We start from the raw sequence: 13,314 nt of genomic DNA on the forward strand, positions 1-13,314 counted from the left end.
TTGTATATGTTTTGTTTGGATCTTTCCCAAAGCTGTTCAGTGTATATGGAAAATGCCCTCACTGAAGGCAACACCCATGGCAAACCCCATGGTTTTCTAGCTGCACTATATAGCTGCCTCATTCACTGTGATTTTAAGTATAAAAGTACATTCCAAGATATCCAGTGGATGCCTGAAATCACAAATAGTACTGAATTCACAAGTTGTTAATTACTTGTTGCCTGGAGTAATTAATAAAATTGCATGCCATCCTGCCCCATCCTCCCACCAAGGGTTTTAATTGCCCCTCTGTCCATAATATCCACGCTGTGTATGCTACCCACTCACTAGTCACTTAGGACCCATCTCAGTGATCTGATCAACTACCCACGTATCACAGTGCTGTGTCCAAGTAATACTTATAGCAACCTAAAGCTAAATCATTACCTTACTTCACCTCATCAGGTAGGACATTAGTCATCTCACATCATCAACATCACAAGATGGGTACAGTACAATAAGGTAATTTTGAGAGAAAGAGAGCACATTCATATAACTTTTATTAGAGTATTATTATTCTTATTGTTCTATTTCATGATTATTATTATTAATCTCTTACTGTGCCTAATTTATAAATTATATTTTATCATAGGTGAACATGTATAGAAAAATAGTATATATAGAGTTTGGAACTATCAACCAGACATCAGATGAGGGTCTTGGAAAGTATCCCCAGTGGATAATGGAGACTATTATATATCATTTGACAACATGACTAATTTATCTGCAAATGCAGGACACAAAGTACAGAGAAGACACTTTTCCACAGTATGATTATTCTTTCTTTTCTTGTCTATGAGCAGATACTACTGCTTCCAGACATGACAGATTTCACCTTAGCTGATGGCTTTGCTTTTACTTACCATCACCTGCTAAATTAGAGAACAGTGACTACTATACTGGGCTGGAGTCTCCACCTAATGAGCTCTACCAAAAGAAAGGGGATTTAAGGAACCTGGCCTATATGGCTGATTAAAGGTCATGTCTATTGGCAAGAATCTGTATCCTGGTGTTACTGAGCATCTTTGAGAAGTGTTTGACCCACCAAGTTTTCATCTGTGCTGACATTGCTCCAGCTCTCCCCGCATTACCTCTACATCTCAATGTATTCACAAACATGGGTTCATACTTGGCAACAATGATTAGGCATCTTTTTTTCTTTTCCAACGTTAAACATTTTATTTTATTTTTTCCAACAGAGTATTAGAAAAGCCAAGGAATGCACAGAAAATCCTATTTAGTGTAGTAGAAAAGGAATGTAACATAATGTTTTTTTCTAATTAATACTAGCTCATGCATGTTGCTTTGCATGTCTAGCCTACTGAAGACCACTGGTAAAACTTTTAGTAAGTGATCTCAAGAAGAAAAGCCAGAGAGAGGTATTTAAAATACTGTTTCGTGTGTGTGTGTGTGTTTCCCTGATGTGCAGGATCCTACTGAGAGATGGGTCATATAGACAGATCTATTTTTCTGACCCCAGCCTAGAATAGAAAGGGGCAAGTACATTTTAGAATAATGGTAAACTTTTTACTACAGAAAAAAATAAAGACTAACAGATTATAAACTCAGGGTACCTGTATAGAATAAAATACATAAATTGTTCTAAATTTTTTAAAAAATAAATTTTGGTTGTATTATGCAATTTATTTGCTGGGGAAGAAAATGAGGTTATACATATTTTAAAGAGAGGTTTTAAGAGTTGTGCTCACTCAGTATTGATACATATATTTCTCTTTCAAGCTCTGGAGTAAGGATAAAGAATTGACTTAGCAAGAGGAACATACATCTAAGAAAAGTACATAATAGCATGAATTTGTTTTTAAGGTTTTTTTCATATTAGCCCATCCAACTTAAAGTTTATCTTTAAAGAAGAGTCCATATGTAAATAGTATTAAAAATGTCAATTTACCAAGTAAATATTTACCTTCCAGTAAAGTATTATGGAAATACTATCTCTATCTTCTTTAATTTTTGTCTATAAGTTGAAGTGTTTCAAAACAAACTTCCCCAAGATGTGGTACTTTGACATGTGAATTATTTTAAGCCGAAGGCAATAAAGGACTGTGGGCTCAGGAAAAATTCTGTCCCCCCCCTTAACTACTCAGAAAAATCTAAATCAGGGGTCTTGCCCATAATAAGGGCTATTGTCAAAAATGACTTTTTGTGATGTATCTGTATAACAGAGCAAATATCTAATTATTAAACATCTGACCTTCTTACTATCCTGCAATGACCTTCCCCCTCTCTGAGCCTCAGGTGTTCTACCTCATCTTTAGCTCAGTATATCATACATCATTTTAGCTGAATGTTTTCAAATGTCTCATGTAGATGAAGTTCACATATGCACATATGTAATTAAAGTTAATTATTTCTCGTCTTAACCTGTCTCATGTCAATGTTATTATTAGACTAGGAGTTTAGGAGTAACTAGAAGTTTAGAAAAAAATTTCTCCCTCTCCTAAACAATAGTGGTGTATTATCTTATAAAAAGTAAATTTGGGCCCTGGCTGGTGTAGCTCAGTGGATTGAGCATGGGCTGTGAACCAAAGTGTCGCAGGTTCGATTCCCAGCCAGGGTACATGCCTGGGTTGCAAACCATAACCCCCAGCAACTGTACATTGATGTTTCTCTCTCTCTATCTCCCTCCCTTCCCTCTCTAAAAATAAATTAATAAATACATCTTTTAAAAAGGTAAATTTGTATGTTTCTAGGACAAATAAGTGCTCGAGGAGTTTGCCAGGGTGCATTTTGGCACAGTATTATGTTTAAATTTGTGACTTATTTACATTACATATATAGCATTCTAGGGATAGCCTTTTGTGTGTTCAGACATGGATGGTGTTAATGTTTTTGGTTATCAGTGATATGCATTTTAAAGCTGAGCTAAGGCAGACAGCAGGGCTCTGTGAGCAAGACAGGGATTGAAATCTAAAGTTATGAGTTCTGTTCTTTGCTCATCCAAAGACTCAAGGTGTGACCTTAACCCTTACTATGTAATTATTCTACCTATAAAAGAAAGCTTAGTGAAACACAAGGAAATATAAAGTTTTACAGAGAAAATTATGAGCTTAGGTCTACTCTAAGAGGCATTTGATCAACATTGTTAAAAGTAAGCAAAAATTGTATCTCTTATGATTTTAATTTCATAGAATCAGTCTCTGGGCCAGAAGTAGATTTAGAATTCACTCAGTTTTAACTCTCCATGATACTTTATTTAAGTTATAATATGCAATAATATCTTTGTAAATCAGATCTTTTGTTTTTAGCTGAGGAAAACTTTTAGTATTATTTTAGGTATCTTGTCAACCTTATTTCTCAATTGAGAATATAGTTTATACAGCCCTCCTTCACATATCTACAAACTTGTACCAGTTACTTGCTGTAAGAACACACATAGTATTTTAAAAATATGTATTAAAGCAGAAGAGATTACTGTATAAATTACATATGAAAATCACTGTCAATCCTATTAGTTAATTTAACATTATTCTAGTTTACCCATACATAGAAATGTTAGATAAAGTACAGGACTCCAACTAAATTTAAGTTTCAGATAACAATGGATTCTTTTTCTTTTACATTAAGTATGTCTCATACAATATTTGGAACATATACCAACAAAAAATTATTATTTGTTTATATGACATGCAAGTTTAAGTGGAAATCCTACATTTTTAAAAAGCATTTTATTTGTTTATTTTTAGAGAGAGGAGGAAGGAGTAGAAAGAGAGAGAGAAACACTGATGTGCAAAAGATACATTGATGTGCAAAGATGCAACATTGATCAGTTGCCTCTCTCTAGCATGTCCCCAACTGGGGACCCGGCCAGTAACCCAGGCACATTCCCTGACTGGAAATCAAACCCATGACCCTTCGGTTCACAGGCCAACACTCAATCCACTGAGCCATACCAGCCAGAGTGGGAATCCTGTATTTGTATTAGTTAAGCCTGGCAATCTTCTTCATAAGTTAAGTTGTTACCTCAATTCCTCCTCTAATTGTTACTTGTGTCACCACATCTCCTGAGGTGGTATTAGACACCTTTGGGTCCTCATGGTAATTTGTAATTGCCTCTTAGAATACAATGAAACACTTTGTTTATTATCCTTCACTCTCATACTAGAAAATTAGAAATGAGTTCTTTCAGACCAAAAATGCCACATCTCATGTGTTCCATTACTTTGAAACAGCTAGAATTCTATCCATTTTAATACATAATCTATATGAACAAGATACATAATTCTCAAAGATATCTTCTCATCATCTCACCTGCTTTCTCTGGTTTTCTTTTTTCTTGAAAAATTAAAGCCATTTATCATAAAATAAGAAAAACTGACAATGGTAAAATTTCTCATATACCATTTTGGAAAATATGTATGAATTGGTGTTAATTGCAAGAACAATTGCAAACATTTTATTACCATTAAGTTACAAAATCAAATGTTGAGAGTGGCTCATCACCTTTTATAAATTTTATAACTTGTGTATGTACTAAATATTTATTAAGCACATTTAAAGTTTCAGGCCACTGTTTATATATAGATTTATGTTGGGAACCGCCCTGACTGGTATCAGAAGCTGAAACCCCCGCCTAGGCTAAGGCTAAGGGAACGCCCTTGGAACCATAAGCCAGCAAGGAGACAAAAGCTTATCTCCCTGGCAGGAATGCTGCTTCTGCTGCTTTATTCATAACTGAACCCCAAAAAGCTTGGTCGGTTAGCCAAAGACAGGTGAGATTCCCCATGGGGGGAACGACCTAAGCCAGGCACGATCACTTTGGGAGGCCCCCCAAAAGAAGGACTTTGGGGGTTGCAGCAAAAGGGAGGGATGGACCCTCGCTTTGACATAGCCTGAGTTCTCGTTGTCTGGGAGAAAATCTCCTTATTGCCTTAGTTCCCGTGCTAAGCCTGAAACAATGACAGGGTGGTGCAGCTCTGTGCTGAAAAGGACGGATTCCCCGGGTGATCAGGCCTAAGAAAGAACATGTAAATTACTGTGAAACCTTCTTTGTTTAGAATGCTCTCAGTTGAATGAGAGGGGTCCAAGGAGGAAGTTTGTTCCTCAAAGTCTTACAGCTCTTTGACCCCGACTCAATAGACCATCAGAGTTCCTTGTTTTCTATGGTTCCTTACTTCCCCCTGATAAGTACTGACCTTTCCTGAATTATTATGCAAAATGAGCCCAATAAAAGCATGTATGGACAGTAAATCGGGGTGCTCCCCACTAGGGGGGGTGGCCATTTCGTCCCTACTTCCCCACAGAAACTAGTTTGTCTCTGTGCATGTTTTGTTCTCGCGTGTTTTTCGGCGAGCGATCTTCAGCATTCCGTGGTCACTGCTGGCCGGTGACCCACGCGCAACAGATTTATACAAAAACACCCTATATTTAGCATTATTGAGCAGTGGTAGAGAGCAGGACTCTAGGATTAGAAATATAGAGTCAAAACTTTCTGCTGCCTCTTCCTGCTTCTAATCCAACTTTTGCTACCTTACTGGCCTAGTGAAAATATTAAAAGAGGCAATACATATAAGACACTTAGTTCCTTGTATAGCCCAGAGTAAGAACTCAACAAATGGTAGCTGGCATTTTTATTAGAACAGATTACCTTTTTAAAATGATGCTATCATTTACATGCGTTAAAATATATTTTCTTGAGTAAATGAGAAAGAGGTGGATTTACAGGTAGGTTTTAGTCTAATTTATAGGTATTCACATAAGAGAGTCACTCACAGAGTCATCTGTCACATCATGTAAAAACTGTAATAGCATAATCAATAAAATATATTATAAAAACAAAAAAAAAGAAAAAAAGAAGTGAAAACTAAAAGTTAAGAATAGTCCAGAAGAAAGAATGGCTCTGACGTTGTGTCAACCTAGATTGTTTCATGACACTGGAGAAATTTCCTAACCTCTTGGACCCTCAATGCCTTCATCTGCAAATTAGAAAATAAATATCAACTTTGTTTTAAAAGTGAGCACTAGCTTACTCTCTCCTACAAGCAAGATATGTCCAGAAAGTATCCATCCATGTAATATGAAAAAGAGGCATTTATTGAAGATATAAGATACAAGAAAAATTGTACATAGGACAATGATGCCTCAGTCCTCTTCAAAGTATGCACCTTGGGACCTCACACAATTGTTCCAAATGCCATCAGCTACTCTGTCATATTTTCCTGAATCTCATCAATGGTCTGAAATCTCTTCCTTTTCAAAGGTCTTCAGAAAAGCCAGAAGTTGAAGGGTGCCAAATCTGGGCTGTAGGGGGACTGAGCCACATGGCTGATTTAATGCTTCACCAAAAACCTCTGCATGAGATGTGATACATGAACAGAGCATGTTGTGATGTAGCTGTCAATCACCAGTTGTCCATAGCTGCAGCCTTCTCAATCATCTGAATGGTTTCCCCAGAAGAATGTTCAAATTTAATGTGAAATTGGATGCAGATTCATTGCTCTAGTCACTCAGTCATTTTGAATGTGATGGCCACATATAATACATACACATATTCACTCAATGGCTGTGGGGGCAGTGAAGTCTTTATTGTTCATGTGTGTGCATTCCAATGCACTCTCTTTGGCTGACAGGTTACATTGATGTCATGCAAACCATTCTTTTACATTAACAATGGAAGGGTATTTTTTAATCAGACCTTGTACATAAGTCATTTAATAAAGGTGATTTTCTTTTTTTTTTCCTTCTCACTTCTTCAAAATATAAATTGTCTAATTTTGGTTTTAACTTTACCTAAACTAATAGTGCAGTTGCCTAAACACACATTGAATTCCTTGGAACAGGATGTCTTCACATTTGTTACTGTAGCTGAGTTCAAACTCCCCGGACCTTTCATTTTTATATCCCACAGCACATTATGGGCCATGTTCATCAATTTTAACACTAATACAGGGTCATAAAAGCACAGAAAACATATCAAAACTTCTTTTCATGTCCATGCATGGTAGACCTTTATGGCCCATTTCAGAATCTTCTTCCATTAAGCACACACAGAAACCCTCAGTCCTCCTTTTCTTGAGTAAACTTCATCAATCAATCAGTGTTGCAAACAGGAAAAGCATATTTTCATCTCATTTCTAACACCCCCTTGACTTACTGATTTGTTTGTTTTTTAAACTGTTTCTATATCATCTTTCATGTCTTTCTTGCTTGCCTTTGTCCTCATGCTGACCTAAACTATTGGTATACTATATAAATGTACAGAAAAACTAATTCATTTATAATCACTCTAATCTCTCATAGGTTATGCTCAACTCACAAAAATTTTAGAGATTTTTTCCTTCATACACAAAGGCTAAGATGTTGATAGCATACCTGAAAAGGGTAATGTAATAAAAACCTAAAATGAGTGGGAGATAATATAGAAAGAGACAGAGATAGAGATAGAGATAGATAGAGATGATAGAGATAAAAAGAATTACCCACATAAATTGCTAGCACTTTAAAAAAGAAAAAAATGAATTTTTCTTCCATCTCTATCATTAATCTTTTGCATGGAGAAATGTTTATACTTCAATGAATATCTTGTCACATTTCAGAATTTAGTGTATATGCTCTTAATTCTTTACAAAGATGCATTATATTCTTCTTGCTAAGATAGATTCTTAAGGTAATCTCTTTACACTTGATGTAGCAAAACAAATAAGTTAATTGCCTTTTGAAAAACTAGAAACAGATTCTAATTACCTTGCTGAGAAACAAAAATGGCCATTTTGTGCCTACACTTTCCAGGAGTGTCCACCATTTTGGTGTCTCTGGGTCACACATTAAATACATTGCAACACGTAATCACAAAATAAATTCTTATGTTTTAAGTAAATTTACAGTTTTGTGTTGAGCTCCATTCATAGTCATTCTGAGCCACATGTGGCCTGCGGGACACCCATGAACACTTTGAATATTTCATTCTCACTTTTTTATTTTTTAGTAACATACCTTTTCACATAAGAAAAATTCTAATAAAAATAAGTTAAAAGTATAATAGTAAATAATTATTTATTAAAAAGCAATGATAAAATACCAGTATTGGATGTTTTGTATTACCCTACAACATAATTTCTTTTATAAAATAGACACAGGCTTTTTCACTTTGCTATAATCCACACAAGTGACAAATTTAGGAATCCTTAATAAGTCAATCTAAACTTGCCAACAAAAGTTTCTGCTACTTTTTATTATATAAATCATGATCACATTCTCTATATAGAATTGAGATAGTACCTGTGCCCTCTACTAAGTTTTCTTTTAATTTAATTTAATTTTTAAATATATTTTATTGATTATGCTTACAGTTGTACCATTACCTCCCTCCATTCCCCTCCACCCTGCAAACCCTCTCCCACCCACATTCCCTCCTTTCAGTTCATGTCTATGTGTCATAAGTTCTTTAGCTTCTATATTTCCCATATATTCTTGCCCTCCCCCTGTCTATTTTCTACCTACTGTCTATGTTACTTATTCTCTGTTCCTTTTCCCCCTCTCTCCTCCTGCCACTCCCCTGTTGCTAACCCTCCATGTGATATCCATTTCTGTGGTTCTGTTCCTGTTCTAGTTGTTTTGCTTAGTTAGTTTTTGTTTTTGTTTTAGGTGTGGTTGTTAATAATTGTGAGTTTGTTGTCATTTTACTATACATGTTTTTTACTTTTTCTTCCTTAGGTAAGTCCCTTTAACATTTCATACAGTAAGGGCTTGGTGATGATGAACTCCTTTAATTTGACCTTATCTGAAAAGCACTTTATCTGTCCTTCTAAATGAAAGCTGGATAGAGTAATCTTGGATGTAGATCCTTGCCTTTCATGACTTGGAATGCTTCTTTCCAGCCCCTTCTTGCCTGTAAGGTCTCTTTTGAAAAATCAGCTGACAGTCTGATGGGAACTCCTTTGTAGGTTACTGTCTCCTTATCTCTTTCTGTCTCTAGAATTCTCTCCTTCATTTTTACCTTGGGTAATGTAATTATGATGTGCCTTGGTGTGTTCCTCCTTGGGTCCAAGTTCTTTGGGACTCTCTGAGCTTCCTGGACTTCCTGGAAGTCTATTTCCTTTGCCAGCTTGGGGAAGTTCTCCTTTATTATTTGTTCAAATAACTTTTCCACTTTTGCTCTTCCTCTTCCTTTTGGTACCCCTATAATTTGGATGTTGGAACATTTAAAGATGTCCTGGAGGTTCCTAGGCCTCATCTCATTTTTTTTGAATTCTTATTTCTTCATTCTTTTCTGATTGTATGTTTTTTTCTTCCTTCTGGCCCACTCCATTGATGTGAGACCCAGCTTTCTTTCCATCACTATCGGTTCCCTGTGCATTTTTCATTTCACCTATTGTAGCCTTCATTTTTTCATCTAATTTGTGACCAAAATCAACCAATTCTGTGAGCATCCTGATCAATATTTTGAACTGTGCATCTGATAGGTTGGCTATCTTTGGGTCACTTAAAATATTGGTTTTGGAGCTTTCATTTGTTCTTCTGTTTGAGCCATCTTTTTTTTTTCCCCCGTCTGGTCTCTGGGCAACCCAGTCGCTGGGTTGCAATCCTATATGTGGGGGCGGGGTCTGAGAGGGAACAATGGTGCTTGCTCCACTCTCTGTCTGACTTCAGTCCCTTCTGCCACTTCCCCCAAGCAAACTGGGCCTTTCTGGTGCTAATTCCCATGTGGGTGGGCTGGTGCACCCCTTGGGGCTTTCCAATGACCTCTCCTGTGAGGCTGGGAGTCTCTCCCTGCACCTTAATCCCCACAGGTGTTTTCAGTCAGTGTCCCAAGGCTCTATTTCCCAGCACTGGGATCCCGGGTTGTGCGCAGTGCCTTGCTTCACAATCACCGCCTTGCTGGGTTTGCTGGTTGCCACCCCTCGGCCAGGGTCTGCCAGCATGGCTTGTGTGCCCAGGGTCCACCCGCTGCAGTCTTGCATGACCCAGATACCTTACACACCTGGTCCCAATGCTTTTTGTGCTGTGATCCCTCTTTGCTCCACTCCCCAACTTTGCCCCTCCTACTGGCCTAGATGATGAGTCTATTTTAACTCCTTGGTTGTCTGACTTCCATACAGTTCAATTTTCTGTCAGTTCTGGTTTTTATTCTGTTTCTAAATTGTTGTTGTCCCTATCCTGGTTATGCTAGGAGGCACAGTGTATCTACCTATGCATCCATCTTGGCCGGAAGTCCTCCTCTACTAAGTTTTTAAAAGATATTAATAGACCAAAATCCATTGAATAATGCTAACTCTCAGACTTCAGCAAATATTGGGGCAATTGTGACTGAAAAAGAAAGTAGGGAATAGGGAAGGAAGGAAGGAAAGACAGAAGGAAGAAAGGCATAAGAACAGAAAAGAAGAAGTAGCCTTTTATAAAAATCCCCCAATACCCTTCACTACCCTGTAGATATTAGAGTGGATACATTTATTTGATATAACTTTGATGTCACTATAAACTATGTGTCCAGTGTAGTCCAGAGTGCTGAAGATAAAAGCAAATGTCCTATTCATTCTCCTTAGTGGAACTCATGGCCAAGAAGGAGCACTAGGTATAATCATTCATTGTTTTTAACAGATGGGAAGACTTCAGTTACTCAGAAAAAAATTGTGAATTCAGAATCCTTTGGAGTTCTTCAACAGACTATACAAATGAACCAAAAGGGCATATTCTAGAGGGTAGGAAGAAATGTCAAGGAGATGTTGGCCACATGCCACAGGAAAAAGCTGTCCAGGAGAAAAAGTTTACTCTGTTGGAAGATCTGAGCGATAGCAAGCAGTTCAGCAATATGGAAACATGTTCACTGACACAAGTTATTTACATTTAATGTTTTTCTTTGGGCACAAGATTTATTTATTTATCAAAGTATATTTTATTGATTATGCTATTATAGTTTTCCAAAATTTCTCCCTTATCCCCCCTTTGCCCTGAACCCCTCAAACCTCCAGCGTTCCCTCCCTTTGTTCATGTCCATAGGTTGTACAAATAAGTTCTTTGAATTCTGTTTCCTGGACTATTCTTAATCTCTCCCCATCTATTTTATGCCTACCAATTACGCTTCTTATTCCCTGTACCTTCCCCGCTATTCCTCCCCTCTACCTTCCAGCTGAAAACCCTTCATGTGATATCCATTTCTCTGATTCTGTTCCTGTTTTAATTATTTGCTTAGTTTTTGTTTTCATTATTTTAGGAGGTTTAGTTATTAGTTATGAGTTTGCTGTCATTTTATTGTTCATAGTTTTTGATCTTCAATTTCTTAGATAAGTACCTTTAACATTTCATACAATAAGGGCTTGGTGATGATGATCTCCTTTAACTTGACCTAATCTGGGAAGCACTTTATCTGCCCTTCCATTATAAATGACAGCTTTGCTGGGTAGAGTAATCTCAGATGTAAGTCGTTACTTCTCATTACTTCAAATATGTCTTTCCAGCCCCTTCTTGCCTCTAAGATTTCTTTGAGAAATCAGCTGATAGTCTTATGGGCACTCCTTTGTAGGTAACTCTCTCCTTTCCTCTTGCCGCTTTTAAGATTCCCTCTTTATCTTTAACCTCGGGTAACTTAATGATGATGTGTCTTGGTGTGTTCCTCTTTGGGTCCAACTTCTTTGGGACTCTCTGGGTTTCCTGGACTTTCTGGAAGTCTATTTCCTTCACCAGATTGGGGAAGTTTTCCTTTATTACTTGTTCAAATAAGTTTTCAATTTCTTGCTCTTGTTCTTCTCCTTCTGGCACCCCTATAATTTGGATATTGGAATGTCTAAAGTTGTCCCAGAGGTTACTAAGCTTCTCTTCATTTTTTTGAATTCTTGTTTGCTGGAAAGTGGGGCTACAGCTGAGCAAGAAACAACTGCATTGTTCCCTTTCTGGCCCTTCCTCCACGGACAACACCATAATGCAGCAAAGAGGATCACCCTGCCCTGGTGAATACCTAAGGCCCCTTTCCCATATAACTTAACAGGCACACCAAGACAAAGAAATATGGCCAAAATGAAAGAATAGAGCAAAACTCCAGAAAGAGTGCTAAGTGACAAGGAGATAGCCAATCTGTCTGAAGAAGAGTTCAAAACACTGGTAATCAAAATACTCACAGAACTGATTGAGCTTGGTTGCAAAATGAAAGAACAAATGAAGAACGCCCAAAGTGAAATACAGCAAGATATTCAGGGAACCAACAATGACAGGAAGGAAACCAGGACTCAAATCAATGATATGGAACAAAAGGAAGATATAAACACCCAACTGGAATAGCATGAAGAAACAAGAATTCAAAAAAATAATGTTTTACTTTAAGAATAATATTGAATTGATTTGGAAAATTTGTTTTGCTTTTCATGTCCATAATTTTTTTCATGTAAATAATATTATTCAAAGTGTTTTTAAGAAAATGAGCATAAAACTTGTGAGAAAATGAGTGTTTTTAAGAAAATGAACATAAAAATTGTGAGAAAATGAACATAAAAAGTGAGTATTTTGCTCACTTTTTTTCATGAGCATACAGGATCAAAGATTTAATGTAACCTTGTTTCTCATGTGTGACTCACAAAATTCTAAAACCTCATACTCTTTAGTTTGTATATATAAGTCAAAGATTACTGTTCAGCTTTCTGTGAACTAGCCACTTGAAAATGGTATTTTCTGGATTGTTTAGAAAATTAATGTTTAAGATCATGCCTCTGGAAATAGAAAGGTCAAAGGCCTTCATAACTTACTTGTATTTTTAACAAAACAGTCACAGTCAAAGACTTTTTATACTTTATATTTGTATTAGCTTTTTAAGGCTGACATTTAAAGAACAATAAACTAGGTGTCTCAAGACAGAAAAAATACATTTTTTCACAATTTTGGAGGCTAAAAGTCTGAAATAAAGGTGTTTGCAAAGCCATGTTCTGTGGAAGTCTCTAAGAGAGAATCTGCCTCATGCTTTTTTATTTAAGCTTCTGGTGGTGGGCAGTAATTCTTGACATTGGTTGGTTAGCAGCTAATTGCACTCATCTCTTTCTGCCTCTGTTGCCATGTGACATCTTTCTCTGGGTGCCTCTGTTTTCTCTTCTTATAAAGATGTAAGTCATTTTGGATCAGTGACCACCGTAATAATCTTGTTTTGTCTTGATTACATGTGCCAAAACCCTATTTCCACATAAGGTCACAGTCGGAAATATTGAGGGTCAAAACTTCAGTTTATTTCTTTATGGAACACAACAATATAATGCTGATGACACAGTTTTTTTCTTAAATTAGTTCAGTGAGAAAATAGATATCCACATTAGCAAATAATTATAGAAGATGTAACCATCC

Source organism: Phyllostomus discolor, chromosome 11 (genome assembly GCF_004126475.2).
Source record: "Phyllostomus discolor isolate MPI-MPIP mPhyDis1 chromosome 11, mPhyDis1.pri.v3, whole genome shotgun sequence".
Classification (NCBI taxonomy): Eukaryota; Metazoa; Chordata; class Mammalia; order Chiroptera; family Phyllostomidae; genus Phyllostomus; species Phyllostomus discolor.